General features: G+C 43.7%; 1 pseudogene; it reads left to right on the top strand.

The window, feature by feature from the left end:
- Positions 1-8,096: 8,096 nt before the first annotated feature.
- Positions 8,097-9,628, top strand: LOC129023630 (tRNA (guanine(10)-N2)-methyltransferase homolog; annotated as a pseudogene).
- The last annotated feature ends 2,128 nt before the right edge of the window (positions 9,629-11,756 follow it).

Below are 11,756 nucleotides of genomic sequence, written 5' to 3'. Positions count from 1 at the left end.
ATAGGTTGGCTCTGCAGAACTAGCATCTGAGACAGAGGTCCCTGTGCAGGTCATCTACGGAGGGAAGGAGTACTCTCAGGAGGGACTTGTAAGGAAGTGGGGGAGTCAGGACAGGGCAGGGGAAGAAGCCAGGCAGGAATGTGGGGACAGTGGAAGCCTAGCCTCAGCCAGGTCCTACCAGAACCTCCGGACTGTGGAAGGAACCACAGATTTATCCTACCTTGAGCCCAGGGACTTGGCCTCTTTAACCCCTGTATAGGTCAGTCATTGAATGAGGATGAGGCAGTGTCATCTCCCAGGCTTCTTGGTTGGGGGTGGTTCTCAGTTGAGGGGTACAACTGACACTCCCAGTAGGAGGGGTCTGGGTGTTTCATTCCTGCAATGGGTATCTGGGCAGGTCACCAACAGTGCTTGTGATATTCTGCCTTCTCCATTGCCTCTAGAAATGCTAAATTCTCTTCCCTTATTTAGGCAGAGGATTTAACCTCTCCACCACCCCAGCTCCCCACTCCCAAACACGCTTTTGCAAACCGATCAAACCTGTTTACCTGCTCTGCAAAACACAAGCCAGCTCCAGGCCCGGATTTAGTAGGCAAAGGGTTTCAAAAAGCAGCTCTGTTTTCCTCACTAGATGCCGGATACCTCGAAGGCCTGATTCTGAATCCCAGGCTGAACACACTCATCTCGCCCCAGGCTGTAGGCCGTGGAGATTTTTTTTGTTTTTCTGGCAAAATTAAATTATTTCCCTCGTTAGCCCACCTTCCTGAACTTTGGGGTCAGTGGGCCTCGCCAGCTACTCCCAGCCGCTGTCAGGGAGGGGGTGACCACCTCCACGTGACCTGTTCATTAGCTTGGGTCCATCAGCAGGTGATGCTGAAGCTCTTGAAGGAATTGTGTAATCCTGAGCTGTGCAAGTTTATTTTCACTAAAAATACACCCTGAAACTGGGGCACGATGAAGGATTGCTGACAAATGGGGAACAGGGATGAAAAAAAAGACTCCGGGGCTGTCTGATTCCTCACTGAGTCACCTCCAAACCATCACAATTGAGCTCAGTACAGACCCTCTCCACCCCTCACTGGCATCAGTAAAAGTTCAAGCAGCTCACTGAGGCTTTGGGGGGCTTGTGAGTCACTGTTAGGAGATGTCGCTGCTGTCATGCAGCCCCTCATTTTCCCAGGAAGAAAATGGAGTGAGAGAGGAAGTGACTTTGCCCTGGGTCAGGCCACTAATTGGTGGTGGAGTCAGGGAGAGTCCATGTTGGCTGACCCGTAGGTCAGCGCTTTCCCTCCTGTCTCCTTGTGCCTGAACTTCCTATGTGCTTCCTAAGGAGGTGAAGGCATCCTCACCCAATCAGTAAAGAATGCTTTCAGCTTCAAGTTGCAGAAAATCAGAGCAATGGTGACTGGGCTGTAAGGACAATAGTGCTTACCTAATGAACCCTCCGGAGGGAGATTATCAAGAGGGATCCAGGCTCTCTCCACACTGCCTTTCTCAGCATTTAGACTTTTCAGCCTCAAGCTTATTGCCTCATGTCACAAAATGGTTGCCACAGCTCTGGACATCAAGTCCCCATAAATGATACCCAAATGATATCCAAGCTAGATGGAGTTTTACACACACACACACACACACACACACAGAGAGAGAGAGAGAGAGAGCTGCAGTCTCCCTAGGTAGCCATCTCTTCTACAGGGAAGCCCTTTCTTCTATAGGGAAGGAAAAACTTTCCTTACAGTTAATTGGCCAGAATACAATTAATTAACTCCCAGCATCACACAGGGACTTTGTATTGAAAAAAAGACAAGAACAGCTTGAAGAACTGAAAAGATGGCAGGGGGAGGGTGAAGATGTCTCTTGATTCAGGGGCTGCACCTGTAGCCCTGGCTGTGTGGGTCCGTGCTAGAGGGTGTCTGAGAGCAGAAGTGGAGGGGCTGGGGGGATTTGGGAGAGGCCCGCTGATTTTCTGGGAGGAGGCATCCAGGGACAGGCTTTGGAAAGCTCTAGGGAAAGGGTAGGACAGCCACTGCGAGGGAGGAGGGAAGGGCAGTGAGGGCCAGGCTGAGCCGCTGGGGCTGGGGCTACTGGCTAGCAGGGGCATGTGGCTGAGAGGCCAGGTGGGGCAGCTGGGAGAATCTGGCCCCACAGGCGGCACCTGCACCGCCCTCCCAGCCCCACCTCCACCTCGTTGAATAACCTGGTCAGGTTGCTCCTCTCCAGGGGGGTCTCAGCTTTTCTGTCCATTACATAAGAGTTTGATTCATTTTGTTTTTCATTCTCTCTTTTACTTATTGTCACTCATTCAACAAATACTTACCAAACTCCTGCAGGAGGCATGTAATGTCAGAGTTAGTAGTGATATTAGTTGACTTGCTTAGCTGAGCCTCAGTTTCCTTGTCTGTAAAATGGACATGATCATTGTACCTGTCTCCAGGCATTCATGCTGATTACAGGAATGTGCTATGTGTAAAGTGCTGACAACGGGGCCTGGCACATGGTAAGTGCTCGGCCAATGCTAGCTGCTGTCTTTGTGTTCCACGGAACTGTGCTGGATCCTGGAGATATGGCGATGAGTAAAGCAGAACTGCTGCCCTGGCACTGCCAGTCTAGTGCAGGATTCCTCAAGTCCCGTGATCAAATAATATCTCAAAACAGAATGGCAATAAATGGTGGTAAGAGATCTGAAGTGGCATCGCAGAGTCCCACGACCCTAGGACCTGGCCAGCCATGGGGATCATGGAAGGTATCCATGAGGAAGCAGTTCTCAGGCCAAGATCTGAAAAATGAGGGGGCTTCACTAGGTGAAGTGGAGAAAGAAACCTTCCAGGCAATGGGAGCAGTGTGTGTACAAACCCTGAGGTGGGTGAAGCCAGCATGCTGGAGAGACTGAGAGGAGGCCCAAGGGTCCCAACTCTGGGTGGCAAGGAGATCCCAAAGAGGGAGTCAGGGCTGCCCGAGCCTGACCCTGGGGCCTTATTATAGACTTGGTGTTTTATCCTCATTGAAATGGGAAACCATCGAATGGCTATCAGCAGAGGAATGACATGATCATTGTGAGTGTGTGTGTGTGTTTCTAAAAAAAATGTATCTCAGCCATGCACAGCGGCTCACGCCTGTAATCCCAGCACTTTGGGAGGCCAAGGTGGGAGGATCGCTTGAGGCCAAAACTTTGAGACCAGCCTGGGTAACATAGTGAGACCCTGTCTCTTAAAGAGCGGGGGAGGTGAAAGGAGACTTTTCTCTGCCTACCCTTTTGTACCTTTCTAATTTTGAACCATGTGTTTACCAGTTTAAATCAATCCATCAAAACCTTAAAAATAAAGCAGCTCCTCTGGCTGCCACGTGGAGACCAGAAGATGGACTGAGAGTAGAAGGCAGCAGGTCAGTGAGGCACCCACCGGGGTCGTCTGGGGTCATACCTGAGGTTCATTGCTTCCCGCCAAGGAAATCAAGGACAGGAACACACAAGGCACACAAGGAGTGAGGTTAAGAGCAGAGGTTTAAATAGGCAAAAGAAAGAGAAATGCTCTCCTTCCTGCAGAGAAAGAGGAGCTCCCAAGAGGGTCTTCTGGTTCCCTGGTGAAATGCACCAGGTTTTATAGATGAGCTTGAGGAGACAGTGTCTGATTTACATAGAGCCCAGAAGATTGAGCAAACCAGGTGTTCCATTTACATAGCTCACGAAGAAGCTGGCTTCCCCGCCTAATCTTTTTTTGAGGCAGAGTCTCGCTCTGTCACCCAGGCTGGAGTGCAATGGTGTGATCCCAGCTCACTGCAACCTCCACCTCCTGGGTTCAAGTGATTCTCCTGTCTCAACCTCCCAAGTAGCTGGGATTACAGGCACACGCCACCATGCCCGGCTAATTTTTGTATTTTCAGCAGAGACGGGGTTTCGCCATGTTGGCCAGGTTGGTCTCGAACTCCTGACCTCAACTGATCCTCCCTCCTCGGCCTCCTAAAGTGCTGGGACTACAGGCATCAGCCACTGCACCCAGCCCCTAATCTTTTATTATGCAGATGGGTAATCTACCTGGCTGGCTCCATGTCCCCTGTTTCTTTCTGTACACGTGGTGACAAAGAAAAGGGAAAATGGAGACTCCATGTTGAAGAGACCTGGCTTCCAGATAGACTTTTCCTATTGGCACAGCTGCCAGCATTCACCTGTGCAAACTTCCAGCTTGCTTAGCTATGTCTGCAGCTCAATTTTACAGGCTGCTCTTTGTTAGAAAAGAAATGATTTGGGTACTGCTTTTTGTTAAAAGGGAAGCCTTACCAAGGACTATCTTACCCTCGCTAGCTGCCTAAATCATTTCTTTTTAGCTCCTGTAACAATGGGAGGCCTACACTGTGGGGGTATAGAGAAGCAGATGGAGTCAAAGACATTCATGAGCTGGGTGCGGTGGTTCACGCCTGTAAACTCAGTACTTTGAAAGGCCAAGGCAGGCGGATCACGTGAGGTCAGGAGTTTGAGAACAGCCTGACCAATACAGTGAAACCCCGTCTCTACCAAAAATACAAAAATTAGCCGGGTGTGTTGGCGAGTGACTGTAATCACAGCTACTTAGGAGGCTGAGGCACGAGAATCACTTGAGCCCGGGAGACGGAGGTTGCAGTGATCTGAGATTGTGCCACTGCACTCCAGCCAGGGCAACAGGGTGAGACTTCGTCTCGAAAAAGAAAAAGAAAAAGAAAAAAAAAGACATTCATGAAATAAAACTGAGTTATCTGGATAGCCCCTTCTGCTCCGATTCTGTCCTCGTTTTAAAGGAAGCATCGGAGACAGGAAAGAGGTTTCCCTGAGGACCTTTCATCCAACGCTCCTTTGTCTCTAAAAGATGCTTGCTTTGCACTGGTGACAGAAAAAGTGGAGTCTAAAGAAAGAACGCGGGACCTGAGCAAAAACGGCAAGGAGCAGTGTTAGAGGAGGACCACTCCGGCAACCTCTTCTCTCCAGAGCTGTTTCCTCTGCCTGGCAGAATCCTGGATGTGGGAGTACTCAGGGGATTCATCTACCTATAGTTGCAGGCACACATATGGTTCACTGGTACCCACATGGCATTCCAAGTGCACCCTGTCTAAGGCAACCAGAACCTCCCGCCTGCTAGCTCATAGGAAACCTCTCCCATGGAGAATGAAGCCAATTCTATGACTTGAAGCTTGGGGGAGTGTTTGTTGAACGGAATAGTTGACTTCTGTTTAAAATGCAAATATCTTTAGGAGAGACAACATATGCACCTAAAATTCGTCCAACAAGAGTACAAAGCAACCCTTATAAACCTGTGAGCCACATGGCTCAGTTTCACAATAGGGTCATAGTCAGAGAAACACAGTTCATCAACAAAAGTAATTCCAGTTTGTCAGTTTCTCATAAACAGACACATCACCTGACCCAACAATTGCACTCAGATATTTATGCAAGAAAAATGAAAATGTATGTCCACACAAAGACTTTTACATGAATGTTCATAGCAGCCCTATTCAAAACAACCCCAAACTGAAAACAACTGCAGCATCCATCAACTGGTAAATGCATAAACAAATTGTGGTGTGCCTGGTATATTACTCAGCAATAAACAGGAACAAAGATGGACGCATGCAGCAACACAGATGACTCTCAAGTGAAAGAAGCCAGACACAAAAGGCTAATCCTTGTATGATTACATGTATGTGACATTCTGGAAAAAGACAAAACCATAGGGACAGAAATTAAATTGAGATAGGTTGAATTATCTTTAATGCAAATCAGTGGTTGCCAGGAACAGGGGCTGGAAGAGGAACTACAACCTATGAAATCTTTGTATAGGTTAATGGCATGACTTTGGTATGTAATTGGCTTTGTGGCTTGCTCGTCTGTATCTCTCTGTATTTACGTCTGTGAGTGTATATAAAGATGAATACTGCAGGTTTGTTTTTCACCAGCTCGAGTAGAGAGAGGGTGCCCTGGGCACCCCTACACCCAGTTCTCTCTCCTCTCTATTACTTGATCTCAGGTAAGGATGGATTCTTCAACACTGTTCACGAAACAGCAAACATCCTTCTAAGTAAAAGGGCATGGGGGAATTTTCAAGGTAATGGAAATGTTCTGTATCTTGACTGTGACGGTGGTTACATGGCTGTAGGCGGTCATCAAAATTCACTGAACTGTACACCTCCAAAAGTGAATTGTACTGCATGTAAATTACACCTTGATAGACCTGACTTGGAAAAAAAAAGCCCTCATGTTCCTTGCTTGTTTTTCTCACTCTGTGAAGTATGCAGTCTTTAGCCACACTTCTTTAAAATCCCTTTTGTCTCCTACATGCTGCTTTTGTCACCTGTCATTTTGTCCCTGCAAAAAAGGAAACTCCTCCCCCAAGTGGAGTCCACTCTCCCCACACTCTCTGCCCTTCCCCAACCCCTGCAGTTCTGAGTCTCCCAATCCTGCATCATAAAAACCCCAAAGACAACATCTGGGTGGGAAGGCTGGAACCCTTTTTTTTTTTTTTTTAAGAACATGCTCTCTTTCTTGCTTTTATTATTATTTTTAATTGACACATAATTGTGCACATTTATGCAGCACAGTATATTTCAATACACGTATATGATGCATAATCATCAAATAAGGATAATTAGCATATACATCACCTCAAACATTTATCATTTCTTTGTGTTGGGAACATGTAAAATCTGCCTTTCTGACGAATTGGAAATATACAATAAGTTGTTAATTGCAGTCGCTCTACAGTGCTGTAGAATACTAGAACTTATTCCTTCTATCTGGATACACTTTTGTACCTGTTAACTAACCTCTGGCTGTCCTCCAATCCTACCCGTCCCTGACTCTAGTAACCATTATTCTACTCTCTACTCCTACGAGATCAACTTTTTCAGCTAACACATAGCAGTAAGAACATGCAGTATTTATCTTTCTGTGCCTGGCTTATTTCACTTAACATCATGTCCTCCAAACTCATTCACGTTACCATGAATGACAAAATTTCATCAATTTTGATGGCTGAATAATATTGTGCATATATATCACGTTTTCTACTGAGGAACACTTAGTTTGAGTTCATGTCTTGGCTATTGTGAATAGTGCTGCAATAAACATGGGTGTACAGATATATCAGCAAACTGATTTCATTTCCTTTGGATAGTCACCCAATAATGGGACTTCTGGATCATATGGCAATTCTATTTTTAGTTTTTTGAGGAACCTCCACAGTGTTTATATAGTGGCTATACTAATTTACCTTCCAACCAACAGCGTATAAAGAGTTTCTCTTTCTCTGCCTCCTTGCCAGTATTTGTTAATTTTGTCTTTTTAGTAATAGCCATTTTAATTGGGGTGAGATGATACCTCATTATCGTTTTGAGTTGCATTTCCCTGATGATTAATGATGTTAAGCATTTTTCTGATATGCTCATTGGCCATGCATATGTCTTCTTTTGAAAAATGTCTATTCAGATTATTTGCCCATTTTTAAATTAGATTATTTGGCTTTGTTGTTGTTATTGTTTTGCTGTTGGGTTGTTTGCATTCCTTATATATTCTGGTCACAAACTCCTGGCCTCAGGCCATCCTCCCTCGGCCTCCCAAAGCACTGAGATTACAGGTGTGAGCCACTGCACCCAGCTTTTATATATTCTGTTTATTAGCTCCTTATCAGATGAATAGTTGCAAATATTTTCTCCCATTCTGTAGGTTGTCTCTTCACTCTGTTGACTGCTTCCTTTACTTGTAGAAGCTTTTTATCTATTTTTGCTTTTGTTGCCAGTGCCAAAAAACCTTTGCCCAGAGCAAAGTCCTCCCGAAGTGTTCCCCCAATGTTTTCTTCTAGTAGTTTTGTAGTTTCAAGTCCTGCCTTTAAGTCTTTAATCCATTCTGATTTGATTTTTTCTATATGGTGAGCGATAAAAGTCTAGTTTCATTTTTCTGTATATGTACATCCAGTTTTTCCAGCAGCATTCATTGAAAAGACTGTTCTTTCACCACTGAATGTTCTTGGTGCCTTTGTTGAAAATCAGCTGGCTGGTCTCAGTGGAGACTTTGCTCTGGGAGGAAGAAAGAGGTGGGACCTCATGCAAGCCGTGAAGGTGCACCGTAGGCAGCTGCAATGGTGCTGCTGTGCACCCTAAACAGGTATCTGCTGCTCATGGTCAAGGAGCACCTGGAGTTCCACCTGCCAAACCCTGAATTGTAATTGTCTGATGTTGAAGCTTAAATGCCTCAGGAAATAAAGTCTTTGCTTTCGTTTTTGGAGGTCAGTTCGCCAGCAGTCAAGAAACATGGAAAGTCACCATTTTAAATTCTTAGCATTCCCTCTGAAGATATTGCAAGAAATTTAACGAAATGGACAGTCTATGTGTGAACTATGGGATCATGGACAATCTCCCGAGGAGCTGTACAGTTCTCTTAAAAATTACCCTGTGGAGAAGATGGTTCCATTTCTACATTCAGACTCTACATATAAAATAAAGATTCACACTTTTAATAAGACATTGACACAAGAAGGGAAAAATGAAGTGAAGAGATGCACTTGAATGTCTGCCATTTGAAGAAAAAGTGAATTTAAGGAAACCACAACATACATTCTCTGTTTTGGAGGATCATGGTTTGGACCCAAACTGCATCCCTGAGAATCCACATAATAATTATTTTGGCAGATGGATTGCAGATGGATGGAGAGAGCTTATTGAGTCATACAGTGTCAAAAAGAGGCACTTTGTTGGAAATGCAAGTATGGATGCTGGTTTGTCATTCATCATGGCTAACCATGGGAAAGTGAAAGAAAATGATATTGTCTTTGATCTGTTTGTTGAAACAGCAGTGTACTGTAAACTGGGTCTTCTCGAAACTCACTCCAACCGAATGGATAAGCTTCTGTTTAAGAAAGCAAAGAAAGCTTTTCTGTTCCTCTTGACAACTAGTTCCTCTAGCTGGCCTCCTGATAGCATGTGCTCATTTTGGTGCATATGCTTATGGGACAGACATAGACCACAACATAGTTCACGGCTTGGGAACGGCCAGTAGGAAAAAAACAGATATGGAGAGGACTAGATGAAAACATTAGGGCCAATCTTTGTCAATACAGTTTAGAGAAGTATGACCTTGATGTCCTGGTTTCAGATGCATCTAAACCTTCCTGGAGAAAGGGCACATATTTTGATGCAATAATTACTGATCCTCCGTATGGTATCAGAGAATCTACGAGAAGAACAGGTTCACTGAAGGGAATACCAAATGAGATAGAAAAATTTCCGGAAAGCCACATTCCTATTTCCTTGAGTTATCATCTGAGTGTTATGTTTTTTGACTTGTTAAACTTCTCAGCTGAGATCCTTGTGTTAGGTGGAAGACTAGTCTATTGGTTGGTTACCAATGTATATACCAGAATACACTGAAGAGATGGTGCCCTGGCATCCTTGCCTGAAACTCATTAGCAACTACAAGCAGAAGCTTTCCAGTCACACATCAAGGCGCTTGATAACAATGGAAATGGTGAAGAAATTTGAGAACTGCGACCGGTATTCACATCTGCAAAGTGATCATTTTCTGCCATACCAAGGTCATAATTCCTTCCGTGAGAAATATTTTAGTGGGGTAACAGAAAGAATTGCCAAGGAAGAACAATCCAGCCAGGAATGAAAATTAAGATTTTGACAATGAAGAAAGGATGAGAATTTGATAGAAAAGACATCTAGATGTGAACTTTCATGTATGATCCAGACAATATGTCCTGTTTTAAAATATTTTATATAATAAAGGTACAAAGTAAATTGAGCAATGCTTTTAAAGTTATCTTTGTTTTATAGAGTTTTTTGTTGTATGTGTTACAATTCTTTTTTTTTTTTTTTTGAGATGGAGTCTTGCTCTGTTGCCCAGGCTGGAGTGCAGTGGTAAGATCTTAGCTCACTGCAACCTCCACCTCCCAGGTTCAAGCGATTCTCCTGCCTCAGCCTCCTGAGTAGCTGGAATTACAGGTGCGTGCCACCACACCCAGCTAATTTTTGTATTTTTAGTAGAGATGGGGTTTCCCCATGTTGGTCAGGCTGGTCTCAAACTCCTGACCTTGTGTTCCACCCACCTCGGCCTCCCAGAGTGTTGGGATTACAGGCGTGAACCACCATGCCATGTTACAGTCTTTTGGATCTTATTTAATTTATATTTGTACTTTCAAGTATTCATGGAGATTGACTCGAGACAGTTTTTTTAAACAATCTACAAAGGGAATTAATATTATTGACTTTTAAAACATATCTGCTGGATATATTATAAGCAATTAATAGTAGTTAAGAATTTATTCATTAAGACTGGGCACAGGTGCTCACGCCTGTAATCCCAGCACTTTGAGAGGCCAAGGCAGGCAGTTCATTTGAGATCAGGAGTTCAAGACCACCCTGGCCAACAGGGTGAAACCCCATCTCTACCAAAAATACAAAAACTAGCAAGGTGTGGTGGCAGGTGCCTATAGTCCCAGCTACTCAGGAAGCTGACGCACGAGAATCTCTTGAACTCGGGAGGCGGAGGTTGCAGTGGGCCGAGATCATGGCACTGCACTCCAGCCTGGGCAACACAGTGGGACTCCATCTCAAAACAAAAAATAAAAAAAGAAAGAATTTGTTCATGGGGTAGATTTGTTTAATTTGGTTTATGATTGTCATTGATTTACATTGCCACTAATAAACCATACTGAGAATTTCTAAGAAAACAAAAACGAAAGAAAAAAATCGGTTGGCTGTAAATACATGGATTTATTTCTGGGTTTTCTATTCTGTTCCATTCATCTATATATTTTTTTTTATGCCAGTACCATGGTTATTTTGGTTAAGATAGCTTTGCAGTATATTTTAAAGTCAGGTAGTGAGATGATTCCAGCTTGCTCTTTTTGCTCAGAATTGCTTTGGCTATTTGGGATCCCCATATGCATTCTAGGATAATTTGTATATTTCTGTGAAGAATTTCATTGGTATTTTGATAGGGATTACAATTGAATCCGTAGATCACTTTTGGTAGTATGACCATTTTCACAATATTAATTCTTCCAATTCATGAACATGTGATATGTTTCCATTTTTTGTGACCTCTTCAATTGCTTTCATCAGTGTTTTATCATTTTCCTTCTAAAGATCTTTCACCTCCTTGGTTACTTTTATTCTTAGGTATTTTAGGGTTTTTTGTATTAATGGTTATTGTAGTCACGTGAGATTGCTTCTTCAATTTCTTTTTTTGCTAGTTCATTGTTGGTGCATAGAAACACTACTGGCTTTTATATGCTGATTTTGTATCCTGCAATTTTACTGTATTTGCTTATCAGTTCTAAGAGTTTTTTGATGCAGCTTTTAGGGTTTTCTATATAAAATCATGCCATCTGCAAACAAGGACAATTTGACTTCCTTCTTGCCAATTTTGATGCCATTTATTTCTTTTTCTTGCCTAATTACTCTGGCTAAGACACGACTAGAAGTCTTCTTGGGAGGAAGAGCCTTTGAGGAAGGGGATGATGGAGGAGCTGAGTGGGCAGAGCTGTAAGTCCTGTCTCCAACAGAACAGTACCCCCACCCCATTGGAAAAAAAATTCGTTGTGCTTAGCTTTTTAAAAGTTTGGGAAACACTGGATCTGACTGATATTCCTAAAGTCCCTTTCAGTTCTGATATTCTATCGTGCAATATTGGGCTAGGGAAATGCAAAAGAGTGAATATTCATTACTTGTTCTAATTTAATTTAATCCTCACAACAACCCTATGAAGTGAGGGTTATTTATTTCTATTTTTT

The sequence above is a fragment of the Pongo pygmaeus genome, chromosome 23, assembly GCF_028885625.2.
Source record: "Pongo pygmaeus isolate AG05252 chromosome 23, NHGRI_mPonPyg2-v2.0_pri, whole genome shotgun sequence".
NCBI lineage: Eukaryota > Metazoa > Chordata > Mammalia > Primates > Hominidae > Pongo > Pongo pygmaeus.
The sequence above is the reverse complement of the archived record's forward strand: the minus strand, read 5'-3'. Positions and strand labels throughout refer to the sequence as shown.